The sequence below is a fragment of the Mesoplodon densirostris genome, chromosome 2 (assembly GCF_025265405.1).
Source record: "Mesoplodon densirostris isolate mMesDen1 chromosome 2, mMesDen1 primary haplotype, whole genome shotgun sequence".
In the NCBI taxonomy this organism is placed as follows: domain Eukaryota; kingdom Metazoa; phylum Chordata; class Mammalia; order Artiodactyla; family Ziphiidae; genus Mesoplodon; species Mesoplodon densirostris.
In genome coordinates, this window is record NC_082662.1 from 85771516 (window position 1) to 85788706 (window position 17191).

General features: G+C 47.9%; 1 protein-coding gene across 5 annotated transcripts in view; it reads left to right on the forward strand.

Annotated features, from left to right (window-relative positions):
• SLC44A3 (solute carrier family 44 member 3) overlaps positions 1–17191 on the forward strand; it is an 84078-nt gene that overhangs the window by 62055 nt on the left and 4832 nt on the right. The gene's annotated exons all lie outside the window — the stretch shown is intronic.

Genomic DNA, 17191 nt, shown 5'->3' on the forward strand with positions numbered 1-17191 from the left:
TTATAAGAGTTGAGGCTTATTTTTTATTTTGCTAGTTTTGTGCAGAAGGAGATGGGAAATGCTAGAAGAGAATGAGATCCATTTGTTACCAACAGAACCCAGATGCTCTTCTTTACTTAAGATCAAGTAGCCGGCTGTGTTTCAGCATTGCTCCTTAAAAGCCTAATCCATCTTCACCAGTCCTGGGAGGGAGGCTGGTGGCAGTTGCTACATTTGTCAACACCCAGCCTAAGGCTACACGGTAATTCACTTGCCGGGTGGGGGATGAAATCCCATGTCTCATCATTTTTCGTTATTTGTCTCTCTACATCATAAATACCAAATGTGTAGATAGCTGAAAATATTATGTGTGTACACCTCACACATTTATTTATCCAATATCTATTTGTTTATGCTGTATTCAAGCCATTTGAACCAGGTTAATGGGGGAGGGGACTGTGGTGAAACAGAGTCAATATAAAGCAGGCCAGACCTTCAAGGAGCTGACAAGCTAGTGTGGGGAATGAGGAAGATCATGAGGCACTTGCATGAGATGTTTAAAGAACAATATGTGCTGGAATGAGGACTGTGAAGTTCAGAAAAGGGGAGTCTTGGTATGGGGAGGTACTTTTTTTTTTTTTTTAAAGAAGATGTTGGGGTGGGAGTTTATTAATTAATTTATTTATCTTTGCTGTGTTGGGTCTTCGTTTCTGTGCCAGGGCTTTCTCTAGTTGTGGCAAGCGGGGGCCACTCTTCATCGCGGTGCGTGGGCCTCTCACTATCGCGGCCTCTCTTGCTGCCGCAGAGCACAGGGTCCAGACGCGCAGGCTCAGCAGTCGTGGCTCACAGGCCTTGTTGCTCCGCGGCATGAGGGATCTTCCCAGACCAGGGCTTGAACCCGTGTCCCCTGCATTAGCAGGCAGATTCTCAACCACTGTGCCACCAGGGAAGCCCCCTGGGGAGGTACTTTGACTTGATGATTAGGAGAGCTTGCACAGAAGAGGTTGGATTTGTCAGGCGTGAGCACAGAGCACCACCGGAGGTCAGCAGCTGATAGCGACAACAATAGCCATGGCCTCCTGGCACTCACTGTATGGCTAGTTGTGTGCTCAGCACTTTCCCTGCATTGGATCAATTTTGAGTTTTAACTGCAGCCCCCTGAGATAGTTATCTCCAATTTATAGATGAGGAAACCGAGGCTTAGAGAGGGCGCATAGTTAGTTAGTGGCATAACTCGGGTTTGAATCCATATCTGTCTTACCTCTGGGACCCAAGCCCATACTTACTGTGCATTTTGAAACAGTCAGAGAGGGAGTCGCAACCACTGTCTGGGGTGGATCGCTTGAGCGCCTGCCCAAGCCAGAGTCCAGACAAGTCAGTTGCTGGCTGTTGAGCAAGGCTGGCTTCAGACAGACTTTTGTACAGGAGGACAGGAAAGGTATGGGGACAGTGAAGGCGTTGAAGGCTGGATGGTGCAGAAAAGGCTAGTCAGGGTGGTCTGAGCCCACCTCCTCCCCTCAGGCAAGTCAGTGTCAAAGCTTCTGGGAGGCCAACTGGCCTGGGTGTTCTCAGAGATTTTCAGACGAGGAGATCCTGCAGCCTCCCCCTCCCTCCCAGCACTTTCCAGGAGCCCAACTGAGACGTCCCCTCATGGGACTGTGGAGGCTAACCCTTCGGCAGGAACCGCCTGCCCCTTATTCTTACAGTCCACACACGGTTCCTCGTGGAAATGTCTCCCTGAGTGCACGTTTTGCCCATGGAGGACACAGATGTCTGTCCCAGAGCTGATGGTGGCATTAGGTCAGTGTTCCTCTAGGTTTGAAACCCACTGGTGGGCCACAGGACTCTTCCTGATGATTCCAAACGGATTGAATATTCCAGAGTGTTCTTTCTTCAGTTCTTACAGGCAAATTCATTCTTCTTCAATTCATGGATTTTCATTTTCACATACAACTAAAGGCTTTTTACCGATCGATAAAGTGCATAGTGTGTTACTTAAAGCTTACTGAAATGTGTCATTTATGAACCAACATTGATGTTTTACTTAGTTTCCTGAGGACTCAAATTCATAATTCTGTTAAGATGTCTCTGACTGCCAAGGCGATGCCTGGTGACCATGCAATGCTTGTGAATGAGCCCAGGCAGAGCTGGGATTTTGCAGACTGGGGAAGGAGCCCTTTGCTATGAGTGCCACCAGAGTTGCCTTGGATTGGCTGTGTTATTCAACTGCAGTTATACTTGCCTTGTTTACCACTTTACTTCTAGTGAGTATTTGGCTCTTGTTTAATGTGTTGTATTTTTATCATGGTGAGCATTGCATTCCTTTTCAATTCTTTGTTCTTCCAGCAGAAGTGGGAATGGGTATAGGAAGTGAGCTGTGGGCTGAGGTCAAACAAGTTTGAGAGCGACGATTTCCATTCCGTCTCCCGGGAGCAGTTCTTAGGTAAAGGCAACCCCTAGTCAGGTGTGGCAGCAGTTGGCTTCTGCCATCTTTGTGGAACTTGGGTGAATCCCTCCACCTTACTGAGCTTCTGCAGAAGAGGATCAGCTTAAATGATCTGAGGTCCTCATGGGGTGTGCTCAGCCTTGCTGTGGTGCCGGCCGAGAGCTGGGGCACGCGGGTACCGTGTTGCCGCATCATATCCGTGACACGCTTTGTGAGGGATGTGGGGCAGGATGTGTCCTCCCACTGTGTCCTGAATGGCAGGATCTTTTTTTTTTTTTGGTACACGGGCCTCTCACTGCTGCGGCCCCTCCCGCTGCGGAGCACAGGCTTCAGACGTGCAGGCCCAGCGGCCATGGCTCACGGGCCCAGCCGCTCCGCGGCATGCGGGCTCCTCCCGGACCGGGGCACGAACCCGTGTCCCCTGCATCGGCAGGCGGACTCCCAACCACTGTGCCACCAGGGAAGCCTGGATCTTTTTTTTTTTAATGTTGGTTTTCTTATCCATGTTGAGAACTTACCCTGGAATCACAAAGATTAATGATGCTTTATGTTGTCCGGATCTCAAGCCTCCAGAATCTTTCTTGAGTGGACTGAGAATGTGAGTGCGCCGCTATCTACATCCCCTTAAAGCGATTCTCCCAACACTGCTGCTGTAGTGACAGCAATAAGTACATTGAACTGGTGATAAGATGCTGGTAAAATGCCAGTCACCTCGATCATTCTCAACAGTGGAGAGTAATATCCCGCAGTTTTCACCTCCCATTTCTGCCGTGGGCCATTATGCAGGGTAGCTGGGTGCCCAGTGGATCTCTGCTGTATCTCCTGGTCAGATCTGCCTTAATGCAGCCCATCAAGCTGCCAGCCTGCTTTATTGTGGCATCCGTCTAGATATGAGATACCAAGAAATGCATAGATTATTGCCTCTTGGCATTTGATTGGAAATGCCCATAGCTTCCTGGCTTCCTAACTAACAAATATACTGTCAGAAAGGCTCCAGATAATCTTGTTGAGTCCAGTGCAGAGAAAAACTGGCTGCTACTAGGAAAATATACACATCTCTCCCCTCCCTGCTTCGTAGCCCACCCCTACACCCCAGCCCACACTGCCTGCCAGTGCTTGTTTTTCAGGGCACGTAAAGTCGGTCTCTGTCTTCTAAGCCTTTGTGGCAGACTTGACTCTGTAATATCCCAAAGCCTTCTCTCCCCCCTCCACTTCCTTTGCAGTTAGCTCGATTTCAATGCTTCTCTTTCTCACAGTCCATCAGGAGCAAAGGCACTGGGTAACTTTTCCGTGTCTGATTTTGGTTCATCGTCAGCCAGCTGGCAGACCTCCAGGGACTCCTCTCCTCTCCCCAGAAAAATGTGTACAGCTCAGAAAAGAAAAGTAATGAATATTGTGCAATTTCTCGAACTCGATTATGAAAATGATGTAAAGGTTCTTAAGAGGACACAGTTCTTGGGGTAGTTGACATTGCCTCATCACAGAGCATGCAGACAGCTGTTCTTTCCATGACAGCGGCGGTTCCGAATTCTCCTGCCCCCACCGACTGGCTTAGAGCTATTCTGGGGCAGCCAGCTGATGCTGAGAGCCCCGGAGAGATGCCTCCGTGTGTGCATGTTGTAGAAGAAACTCGCATGTGTGTCAATATGATAGTTTACATTAAAGCCCATTTCTAGATGATGGTAATCCTCACAGCCCAGCTGCTTTGTGGCAAATGCTACTGTCCTGACTTTAGATAGAAAGGAATTGAGACGCCTATTTGTCAGAGACCCCAGGCTGTCTGGGAGAAAACCAACTGTATCCTCATGTTTCCTGGTGCGTGGCTCAGAAGCTGCTGGGCTTAGCGCTGCGGCTTTATGTGGCTTCCTGGGGAGCAGCCTCTCTGGAGCCCGGCTTCACCTGCTGTGGGTGTGTTGCAAGGCTTGGGGCTCAAGAGGGTGAGCTCAAGCTCACTTCCTATACCCTAAAGCCCTCTGCCCTAAATGGGCCTCAGCAGTCTCTCCTCCTTCTGAGGAAAGGCCCAGTGTGCAGCTGCCATCTGTCCTTTCTGACTTGAAATTCTTCTACCTTCTCGGAGAAACAGTTAATGTTTGTTGAATGAATGATTGCCTCACTACAGGGAAGGGAGGGTGAGTTCTGCAAGGAGCCCTCAGCTAATCAGAAAACCTCTTGGGAGGCAACCGTTAGGCTCCCTCCAAGGTGTGCAGCTCCTCAAGACAGGAATTCCCACCACTTATTGGGCACTTCTGTGCAGCAAGCACCATGCTAACTGCTTTACATGTATTAACTCCCTTCAGCCTCACAAATAATCCTGTGAGAAAGGTACAATTATTACCCTTTTTCTTTTTTTGATAGATGATGACACTTAGGTTCAGAGAGGTTAAGTAGCAACCTGCTCCAGGTTAGACAGGAGGAAAGTAACAGAGTTGAGTGTTAAGGTTTGGGACACATAATAAGTCATCCCCTCTTCCTCGTAAAGTTCTGAACAACTGAGAGACCCGAGAGACAGCCGATGAAGATTAAAAATATCACCTTGAGTACCTAATGGCCGGGTTGGAAAATACAGTGTAGGAGCAGCTTATTAAAGTTTCACCCTTGAAATGGAGAGACCAACTCACCCTGTCCCAGGCCCAGCCAACAGTGTAGACCTGCCCCTGGGGTCTCCCCTGTAAACTCAGCTGAGATGCTGAGGAGGTGTGTCCTCCGTGCTAGGTAGATCCCAAAGACAATGACAAAGGGCTGAGCCAGCCTGTGCTCTGCTCTTCCCTGCAAACTCACCCTAAGTCCCTCACGTCCCTCAAGTCATCCACCTCCTCTGGGCACGAATGGCCATGGAAATACAAACACAGGGTTATGTCCACCAGGATTTAAAACCAGGTCTTTACCAGTCCACTAGGGTACCCCTTCCCCAGGGAGGAACTCAGACCCCAGAACTTAAGAGATCATGGAAGCCCTGCCCCTCATTACAGCAGAATCTGGGGTCCAGAGGGCTTGAGTGCTTCAACCAGGCTTACACAGTGGGTAGGGCTCTTTCTGATTCTCCTCTTCTCTACCTTGCATCTTCTGTCCCCCCACCCTCCCGAGCTTCACTGAGACACTAGGGACAAACAAGTATGTCACAGTACACAGAATGTCGATGAGAGCTGCCCCGGCTCACCTCATAAACAGAACTATACGTAGATCACCCCACTCCCTTGGGCAACATGGAAGTCAGGGCCCATGCTCACAGGGCAGAGGGTGGGGAACACTTGGATCTGGGAAGGATGGGATCTCACCTCTTTTTTTTTTTTTTTTTTTTTTTTTTCTTTTTGCGATATGCGGGCCTCTCACTGCTGTGGCCTCTCCCGTTGCGGAGCACAGGCTCCGGATGCGCAGGCCCAGCGGCCATGGCTCACGGGCCCAGCCGCTCCGCGGCATATGGGATCCTCCCAGACCGGGGCACGAACCTGTATCCCCTGCATCGGCAGGCAGACCCTCAACCACTGCGCCACCAGGGAGGCCCTCACCTCTTATTAATGGTACCACTCCTCCAGCTTCCTTCTCCAAGCATCCTCCCTTCTCCTCACACCTTAGCACTTCCCTTCTTCTGGAAGATATTTGTCCACCTCTTATGAGAGCTCCTCCCTCCTCCCCGTCCTCCCTCTCTGGACCTGGACCCTCTGTTCATTTCCCAGCAGTGTGATGGAATGGGAAGAAGGCAGACAGGTCGGGGTTCGGATCATAGCTTCTCCACTTACTGTGTGACATTGGACAGGTCACTTCACCTCTCTTACTTAGCCTTGGTTTCCCCATATATAAAGCAAAGTTCTTAACACCTACCTCATAGGCAGCTGAGAGGGTTAATTAAACTAATAAACATGGTGTGGTGTCTGGCTCTTAGTATGTGCTCCATAAATGTTAGTTTCTTCTGTGAGGGGAAGGAGAGTCTTAGTTACTCACCACATACTGGAAGTCTACCATGTACCAGACAAATTGGATATAACAATGCCTGTCTCCCAATATTATTATAAATAATTAAAGAGATAATGTTTGCAAAGCTCTTGGTTTTGTGCCTAGCATGTAGAGGTATGTGCTGAATAAATGGGAGTCATTATCATTATCAACCCACTAAGTGTACAAGCTCTGATTCTATCCTGTGCACTTAGAGCAGTGCTGCATTCCTGGGGTTATTATTCAGCTAGGGGTATATCAGCATCCACAGAGAACTTCTCCCAAAACACCTTTCCTTCCCCACTACCCTCAGCCAGAATCACTGCACTCATGACTTGTTGGGGGGAGTTGAATTGCTAAGAGCAGCCCTTCTGGTCCTTGCAGTCCAGGGAACTTAATGACTAAGTTTTCCCTCACAAAGGATGATGGGGAGGGAAAGCCAGTACTCAAATCCAAACCCATGACCAGAAAATGACTGTGGCCCAAGGTTAAGGAAACATCCCCTGCATAACACATCAGTTTGGCCCCCTCTTTTCTGCATCTAGCATTCATTTTCTTCCTCTTCACTCCCATTTTTAAGGGTAGTTGTGCCACTGCCTGGGGAGGATGACTGGGACTGTTTCCAACAACACTGGTTCAAAAGGTCATCTGATCCAAGGAATCGACATTTGCTTATCTGTAAGACTCCTCTCATAAGTCTGAGCTCCATGCAGGACATAAAGCAAACCCTAATGTTCTTTGTCCTTCCCTTTCTGTCATGACATGCTCTAGGTATGCTGCAAATATGCTGAGGGAGATTGCCTGTGTGTTTAACTTTGATCTATGAAAAGTATCTTTGGAGTCAGCAAAATTCAATTTCCCCAGAAGTAAGGAAGCAGGTGACCCATGAAAACACTGTGCTCTGATGGACAGTGTTCCACGTGGGGCTGAGGCAGCTGCCCATTGGCTCCTCCTGTGTTCTTCTCATCCGCAGCCTAGTGTCCGCTGTGGGCGCCATGCTTACCACCGACGCTGGCCCATCATCTGTGATGGCAGCCAGGGTGGGGGCCGGGTGGGGGGCTGGTTCATATGGAAGATAGAACTTTCACAATCCAAGTTCTCAACATTACCCTAAGTGCTTAAGAAATGGAAAGACTGTAGATTAGTGTCGACATTTCCCAAATTCATTTAGTGTGGGAAATGAAATTAAACCATTAAATATAGCTCCTACCCCAAATCTAATCTTCCTCATGATGGTGAGCAGGTTTCTTCATGTCATTTCTCTTTATCTGCCTCTGCTTCTGGAACAGAGTCATTGTCAGGGTGGCCACCTCTGAAGCCCATGCTTCATCCCCTTCCATACCCTTCTAAGCAAGACACTGGCTGTGAATACGGTCCTCAGCTGTCGCTCCCCAATTGTCTTTGTCTTAGACATTAGACTTGTTGGGAGAAGGTAGTGATTGTTGGCCAGAGACTAGAGAATGCATTCATAAAAAGGTTTTAAAAAAAAGGAAGGCGGTGTGAGTCACAGTGGTCAAGGGAATAAAAGCCACTTTGATGGCTTTTAGCAGCAGCTACTGATTCCATGTTCTGCTCAAAGCTAGAGTCTGACAGTGCTCTGTGCTGCCACTGCCTGAGTCTCATCTCTGACTGATTTCCACACAGATGTGAGCCTCATCCACAGTCTCAGATGTGCAAGAAATACTATATCATGTCTCTCAACCTAATTTCTGTCTGTGAACTCTCATTCCACTGGACTGGCAGAAAGTTTAATCCATTATTGTTGGGCTATCCCCCCATGGGGTTATATGAGGTGTCAGGTAGCCCCAGGCATTAGTACACACAGGTTGCCCTTGAGACATCCATCTTCCCATCTTCACGGCTCCTTCAAGCTCTGCTTGGGAAGCAGGAGTCTTTTGGAAGGCCATCTATGGCCCTGTCTGCCTAGATGTGCTAGTGGTAGGGTAACCAGCCCTCCTGCTTTGTCTGGGACTGTTCTGGTTTTAGCAATGAAAGCCCCCCATGTCTCTGGAACCCCCTCACTCCTGGCAAACTCAGACCCTAGGAGTGGGCACTCCCCTTTAGAGTCTTGCCACTTTTCCATGCTCTGCTTAAAAAAAGCAGAGCTGGACGCCTGGTCAGGACCCACAGATCTCTCCCCAGCCCTTCTTTCCCCAGTGCAGGGGAGTCTCACTTTCCAATCCGGGGGTGGAGGAAGACCTGCACACCCACCTGTTGCTCCCAGACTTGGATCATGTTGGGAACCCCCTTCCTTCACCTTCTCCACTGGTAGGAAGGGCCTGAAGAGCTTAAAATTTTAGAAATCAAAAGCCAGTAAGAACTGCAGACTGGGTGTCTTCTCCTGCCCACCCACCCCCCACCCTGCAAGCTCCCTCCCCTCACCTGGGGGAATGAGCACAGGGCCTCTGAGTCCTGCGGGAAGGAGGTGGGCAGAGAGGCAAGAAAGGAGGAAATACATGAGGGAAGCGAAACAGAAGTCAGGATAGCAAAGTGAACCATCACACACACACTGGGGATAGGTGGACAGTCCTCCTTCCATTTAGAGTCTCATCTCTATAGACATTTCAGAAATGAGGTCTGTGAAAAATAGGAGAGGAAGTGACTAAGAGAATTTTGGCTCAGTTAGCATTCTTATCTAGGCAGGACTAGAAAGTTCCTAAAAGTTTCAGCAAGTGGATCCAGTCTTTGATGTTCTTCAAATGGTTTCATCTCCCCCCTCCTTTTGCCTTTTATAGAAGGCCTCAGCTGGCATAGGGGTGAGGCAGAGAGAAGCATTTGCTAGACTTGCATTCATCCAAGCAGTGAGACAGCTGAGGCCAGATGACTTCATGAGGATGAATCTCAGTGGGGGTGAGAAGGGCCCTCTGGGCCTGCTGGCCATGCCCACGTCTTGCCTCCATCGAGGCAGCAACAAAGAAACTTCCTGAGATCCAAGAACACAAGCCTGTCGGCCTGGCTCAGTGGCCTGTGCCCAGCCCCGAGCTTAGTAGAGGCACACCCTCCATACGCATCTGTGGATGGAAGGATGAGCCCCTACTTTCTCAGCCCAGCCCTGGTTCATGCTGCCTTCACAGAGCCTGGAGCATCTGCTAAGCGTAGCAGGGAGACAGTAAAGAAAAAGGAAACACAAGCTCAAAGAGCTGCCCTTTCTTGTTGGAGCTGCCCTAACAACACCTAAGACTGACTGCAAGAAAAGCTGCTTTCCAAGCAGAAGTGCCAGTGGTTAGAGAAGGCCAGAATGGAAGGGCTGATAGTCTTTGGAGCTTCAGAAAGAAGAGTTCTGTTGTTACAGCCAGTGTCTTTAAATAAATGCTTTTTTCTTATAAGAGTTTTCATTGCATGCTGAGCCAAGCCATGCACAGAGCAGTAATTACTCCCAGCAGCCTGCGACCTTTCAATCGACTACCAGGCTCTCTGTCAGCAGGCCTTTCTCATGCAGCCTAACAGGTCGGCTGTTGCTTCGCCAGCCCCACACCCATCAACAGTGTGTTCATGGAGGGACACACACCTGACTTCAAAAGTTATTCCCCCAGATGTGCAATCTATGAAAACATGTAAACAATCCCATTTCTGCCCTCCATCTTCCTCTTGCTGTTTCCTCGGGCTGAGCTTCAAATAAGAGATATTTGGCATTCTCTTAACTAAAGAACCAACCTTCTCAGGTCTGTAAATAACATAGCCATTTATTGAGTTTTGAGGGTCTGCCCGGCACCCTGGTACACATTTTACATATGCCGTCAAAGTTTGTCCTCTCAAGGACTCTGTGTGTTAAGTGGGTATTACCCCCATTGTACAAATGAGGAAGCTGAGGCCCAGAGGCTGAAGAGCTTATCTAGAATGCTAGCTGCTCTGTGGGGATCCATATGACTCCAGGTCTGTAGCCTTAATGGCTTCATTGTGCTGCCTGCAGTTCCTTGTCAAGAGTAAGAGTAAGGAGGAGAGGAAGCCAATGGTCTTCACTCACAGGGGACAGCCCATCCATTTAGTCTTCTTTCTAATAAAGCCTAAGATCAAAATACAGTATGAGCATTTCCCATCCCCTGCGTTTTCTATTTCACAGGCTGCAACTTTAGTTTTGCCTTATGGAAGCCCAGGCCCCCCTTCGCCTCTCTCATTTCCTCCGCTGATTATACCCAGGTCGGATGAGGTTAACGCAGGGAGAGCCGTCGTTGGGCCTGTGGGGAGGCAGGCAGCACTTGCTGCACAGCCCTGTATCCAGGACCTGCACATCACTAAGCATCACATCCTTGTCTCGGTGGGTTTTCACTGGGAGGGCGGAACTCTGCTAGCGCATCAATGATGGCCAAGTTCAGCAAGATGCAGTGGCCTCCTTGGCTTTTTCTGGATTTGGGGGAGGAAGGGGCATGGCTGTGAATATCTGATTCATGTCCATCTTGGTTACCTCTGTCTGGTCACTTAGCCTGTTGAGACTTCAGTTTCCTCATCAGTAAAATGAGAGGGTTTTCCTGGGTGACGTCTGGGGTAGCCCTTTAATCCTAACATTCTACTGAAGGAACAAATGTACCGATGAATTGAATTTGGCTTTGCATGAAGAAGTATTATTTGGAGGCCATTCTTGGTTTGCCACAGCATCTTCCTGTAGCCGTTCAATGAGCACGAGCCTCACAGGGAGGGCGTCTTGGCCAAGGAATCCCACCCCGCCACCACGTCCTGCAGGAGAGTGTCAGAGCAGCTGGCACAGAGAAGGAATGTAAGGCAACAGGCACAGTGGCTGTGCTGGGTACACTCCATTAAGTAACTAAAGCCGTCACCACAGAAGAGGCTGTAGACGTTCAAAATCCTGACAAAGTCAGAATAATAATGAAACGCACTAAATTCGGGATGCGGGAGAAAGCGTAAGACAACTCATCTTTCACCATCCATGCTGCTGAAACTTAAGCCACAGTGTTAAAAAAAAATAAGCACTCTAACCTCTTAATGTTTTTCATAGTAATTTTAGAAAGTTTCCTTTAGAAACCTAGGTTTTGTGTGTGAAGATACATTTGTCTGACATTCAAATATTCCTTCAGTTTCAGTTTCCTTTGCTGAAGTCAAATTCACATTCGTGCTTTTACTTAAACCGTACTTTTTGTTTCCATTTTTATAACTGTTGCTTGCCTGCCCATACTTCCTCCCTCTGTCTGTCTCCCTTCTGTGTATCTTTGCAGGGAAACATTGGGGTGAGGTCCATGTGATGTGAGCAGTGGTTATTTCTGAGGGGTGGGATCAGAGCGATTTTCTTGCTTTCTTCTTTGTCTCTATGTTGCTTGATTTTCTTTAATGATGAGCATGAAAATGATAAAGCCATTATTCTAAAAAATAAGCAAAAAGGAAATACATTTAAAAGGAGCAAACAGGACAGCACTGCCGAGCACCCGGCTTTACAGTGCCTCCACCCCAACTGGTCCCAACCCCGAGGGGCCGGCAGGTTCCCCCACTCGCCGTCTCGCCGGACTTTTGCAACTGGTGAGTGGTGAGCTCTTGGACTGATCCAAGCAGCGAGCGCCAGGTCTGGAGGCTGTGCCCCACCTCCCTCAGCATGTGTTTGTGATAAAAACAGGGCTGAGATGAAACTAGCTTGGGATGGTTCCTGCAGGTTTTACCAGAAAAGACCCTTGGATGTACGGGGATCACTCTGGGCTCAGATTTCACTGTATTACTTTTGGTTCTGAGGAAAGCATGAATGCCAGTGTTATTTATTCATCATCCAGTTTCTCGGGTTTGTTTTCCTAGTTCTTGTTTTATTTTGAGTTAATAAATATCAGAATTTTGTTAGGAAGGCATTCCAGAAATAAAGCTGGCTATTCACGGCATGGCTTTTGGCAAATGCTTTTCCTCCTGTACGGAGGGAAACTCTGTTTACCTTTCTGAAGAGTCAGCAGAAGCTCGGGTTCACAGTTCTGCCACCAAAAGAAGGGCCCACTTCACTTTCGTGGGAGGACGAATGGCTTCCCTTCGCTGAGGAAGGACACAGGGTGGACCGGGCTGGCTTCCGGCCTGAGTTAAGGAGGAAAAATGTTCTTTCTGTGTAAAAGCTGCAATTAACATTCTTGGACAACTCTCAAAGTCAAGAAGTAATCCAGCTTTTCTGTTACCTAAAAGTACACTTAAATCTCTTTCATTTCTCTTCAAAAATTAGAATTTTCTGTAAAATGGGAATAATATACCCATGGTGATTATTTCACTGAGTCGTGATGAGGAGCAGATAAAGTAAGATAATAGCAGGAGGGTGTCTAGTCCACTTTGAAGTACTGCACAAACGTGAAGCACCTTTAGCTAGAACCTGAGGGCTCGTGTAAGTGCCAGGTGACATTACTTAGTGGAAGCCGTTCAGCCAGTCTTTGGAGGCAACGTGATTGGAACCCAGCCTCTTTCTACTAAACCATCCTGCCGCATCCTTGGCTCTTTTTAATGACACATCTCCTAAGAGCACCACTTTATTATTTTGAACCTTTTGGAAGGAAAAGCACAGAGTACAGCTCAAAGTAAATGTTTTCCTGATGGGCCTGAATGAGTCAGAGGTCCATTTCTTGTAAGTGATGCAAGTTCCGTCGCATGCGTGTGCCGGGGGTGTGCTACCCAACCTCTCTGCACTCTAGTCTCTGCAGCTACCTTATCATCCAGTTGTGGTTGTTAAGAGGACTAAATGCATTCAGGGGATTATAGAATAGGGCCTGGCACATAGTCTGCACTCCGTGATTCTTGCCATTATTAGTTACTATTATTATTTATTTACACACAGAAGTTGCACACCCGCCTACTAATAGTGAAAGAGAAAAAAAGGCCGCAGGGACAAATTAGGAAGCTACTGTCAGGTCTGTGGCAAGCCATTCGGGACATATCACTAAGGCATCTCTTGAAGTAGGGTGGAAGGGAGCACAGCACCTGGAAAAAGGTACAATTCCTAGTACTCTTTGTTTTTAAATTTATTATTTTATTTTTGGCTGCGTTGGGTCTTTGTTGCTGCAAGCGGGTTTTCTCTAGTTGTGGTGAGCGGGGGCTACTCTTCGTTGTGGTGCGCGGTCTTCTCATTGTGGTGGCTTCTCTTGTGGAGCACTGGCTCTAGGCATGTGGGCTTCAGTAGTTGTGGCACGTGGCTCAGTACTTGTGGCTCGTGGGCCCTGGAGCACAGGCCTCAGTAGTTGTGGCACACAGGCTTAGTTGCTCCGCGGCATGTGGGATCTTCCCAGACCAGCGATCGAACCTGTGTTCCCTGCATGGGCAGGTGGATTCTTAACTACTGCGCCACCAGGGAAGTCCCACAATTCCTAGTACTCTTATTTTCTCCCCACAGAAGAGCTCATTTTCTTTGAGCTCATCTTCTCCTGGCTTATGACTGCTAATGACACCAACGCGCTCAGTGTTTGAGCAGTCACAGGGCATTTATGTGCAACTCAAGCAGAGCCCAGGAGGCACAATGGAAGTGCCTGGGGGGCTCCCCAAGGGCTTTGGTGAGAATGAGCTTTGGGAGGTGCAGGGCTTTGTAGCTCAGCGTTAGACGGTAATGAGAGATCTTCCCTGAACCTTCACAGGGCATCCTGGGAGAGCTTCCAGAAGCACAGGCTGAACCTTCCTGTCACCCACCTTGCTCCACAGCGTGGCGTTTCAGCCCCACCGAGATCTGGGTCTGCAGGAGTCCCACCACAATTCTCTGCTTGGCCCCTGAGTCTCAGTCCACTGCCTTCTGCTGCTGCCTTGGCCCCATCCACCCCACATTCCCTGCAGGGGCCCAGCCTAATGCCACTAATGTGACGTCTTCTACTCCTTCCCCTCCCCCATGCTCTCTCCTCTCCCTCACCCCAGGCTGGGCTTCCACTCCACATTGCTCTTTCACCTGAGCTTGAGTTGTAGTTCATTGTTCACGAATCCTCCCAGCCACACAAGACCTCCACCCACCCTCCCCTGCAGCTTGTAACAGACCTTGGTGGACAGTCCATGCGAATCTGAAAGCAAAGCCACCTGTACGTGCAGGGAGTCCTCAGTCCCAGGCAAAGGAATGAGAATGCAACCTAGTGTTGAGGTGCTTCCATTGTCAAGCGGGGATTCCTTCCTTGTATCGATTTTGTGTTTTCACGGGTTCAGTCTCAGGCACAGATGTGTCCACTTGTTTGGTGATGCTAAACAGACACACTGAATTTTGTCTAGTAATAAAAGCCTGGTACCTCTACCTCCTTTTTTCTTGCTTCAGGATCTCCTGATTAACCTTCACAACAAACAAAACGTGTTCCCTGTTCCTTATATCTATTCTTTCCACATATTGTGAGGGTCTGCAGATTGCCTTAGCGTTCTGTCATGCCAGGCAAATGCAAACACTCCGAGCCAGGACTTACAACACTGAACGTGTACTGCAGTCCATCTTCCAGCTGCCTGGCAAGGAAACACTTCTCCTCAGAATAAGTATAAATTAGCTAATGCTGAAACTGCAGAAATTCTCAATCCATATCCTGTGTCATGAGCAATTCTTCCTTCCTCCAGTTCTTCATTCAGACATTAATTCTAGGTCTCTCTGCGGCAATCAGGGTTGAACCTGTGGTAAAATACTAGCGGTGTAGTAGCTGCAGGAAGGCGTATATATAATTTCCCTGTCAGAGTGGTTTTAATGCCGTCTATCAGTGGGCATGATACATTAAAGAAAAGATAAATGGTATGGGCCCCCAAGATCTGTGGAGTCAACACATGCATGAGAAAGTACTATTTTAACCTTTAATCATTTTAGCCAGGGAGCAAAATCTATTTTTACTGCTTATGAGCAGTTGTGCTAAACTGACTATGAGGTTATGATCTGTAGGTAAAGGAAGTCCCGAAGAAAGTCTGTTCCCAGCCTGAATCAGGAAGAACACCAAGAACCTCAGTTTAGAGGGCAGAAGTGTGGCCGTGGCGGGGCTGGGGACAGAGCCCGAACGCAAAGAAAGAGGCTGAGCGGCATGGGGTATTGCTGTGGAGCAAGACCACGTGGGGGCCTGGGACGTGGTCTGGGAAGCAGGTCTTGCCCCTCCTGGGTCCCTGAGAATGTGAGGGATTAAAGTCTACAGATGAAGAAACCACGGGTCCCTTCTGCACCTCCTCCGTGCTTAAAGAATGGCCTCTGTGTTTCCAGTTATAAATGAGTTCATCATTGGTGAGGTCTGGAGGAAAATAGCCACCCTTTATTACATGCTTTCTATGTGCCTGCGCTTTGCTAAATGCTTTATAGGGAATGTGTTCTTTAATCCTCCCAACAACCCTTTGCAGTAGGTGCTATAACTTACTTTACAGATCAGGACATTGAAGTCTGAGAGGCGTTAAATCATTTGCCCAAGACCAACAGCCAGTCGGTGGTAAGAACTAGGATTTGAGGGACTTCCCTGGTGGCGCAGTGGTTAAGAATCCGCCTGCCAATGCAGGGGACATGGGTTCGAGCCCTGGTCCAGGAAGATCCCACATGCCAGAGCAACTAAGCCTGTGCACCACAAATACTGAGCCTGTGCTTTAGAGCCTGCGAGCCACAACTACTGAGCCCACGTGCTGCAACTACCGAAGCCCACGCACCTAGAGCCCGTGCTCCGCAACAAGAGAAGCCACGACAATAAGAAGCCCACGCACCACAACAAAGAGCCCCCGCTCACCGCAACTAGAGAAAGCCTGCACACAGCAACAAAGACCCAACGCAGCCAAAAAAAAAAAAAAAAAAAGAACTAGGATTGGAACCCAGAGACTGGCTACAGGGCCTGTGCTTACCTTAACCACCATGCTTTTAAATAGCCTTTTGTTCTAATTAAAGTTGCTAGTGTCGTATCCATAAAGTTAGAATGAAAAAAAAAAGTTCCCTGATTTTCCAGAGCACCTGGGGCAATGCCTTTGACCTTGGTTTCCAGTCTGTACCTACCCACCCTGCACATGTGTCTTCAGGATGATGAGCTGGTAGTCAGGGCTCTGAGAACATTAGATGATCAAAGATGCTTGATCAAATTATGAGCAATGAGTTTCCACGTCTCCACTCAAGACTTAAGTCCACCAACAGCCAGTTTGGGATATTAAAAGCAATTTCACATGCATTCTACATAAGTCAGAAATCAAAAGTTCTTGTGGAATACCATTAAGGCATTTCTGCAGGGACCTCATCTGAAATCTGACTGAGAATATCCCCTCTGAGGCAAGCAGGGTGCCCTGTGTGGGGAGGTGAATACCCAGCCTTTCATCTTTAAGAACCAAATATTCCTCTCTAGTTGGCCTTGGGGAAGAGGGGGTTACCAAGAGAGGGTCAGTTAATTCCACGACCTTAGTCTCCTTCTCCTCTGTAACTCACCTTGCTTAAGACCTGCATCACTGGGGCTAAATTACTGCAGTAGACTCCAAATTGGTTTCTTTACAATGTTTTTGAATGAGTGTATGAAAGGATTACTTTTATATCATGAGATAAAAAAAACTTTCATCCTTTAAGCCAAAAGGCAAGGCAAAACCCAAGCAGGTAGCATTCCAGTGTATTTTCCCAGGGAAGTTATAAATTGTAAACTGCAGTGCAAGTAGCATTTTAAAGACCTCAAGGGAAATGGAAGAAATAGATGGTTTTGAAATTATCGTATAGTTATAAGGAAAAGGTATTTTGGAAAAATTACCAAAGAAATCTTCTTACATGAACACATATACCCACTTGTCCTCTTTGACTCAGTAATCTCATTTCTGGAAATTTATCCTTAAGACATTATCCAAAATGAGGAAATTAAGATGTTCATTGCATAGTTATTTATAATAGCAAAATATTTGAAATAGTCTAAATATGCCCTAGCTACACACACACACAAACACCCCTGATAAAATATGTATTTATTAAAAATTAAAATTATAAATAAGCCATGG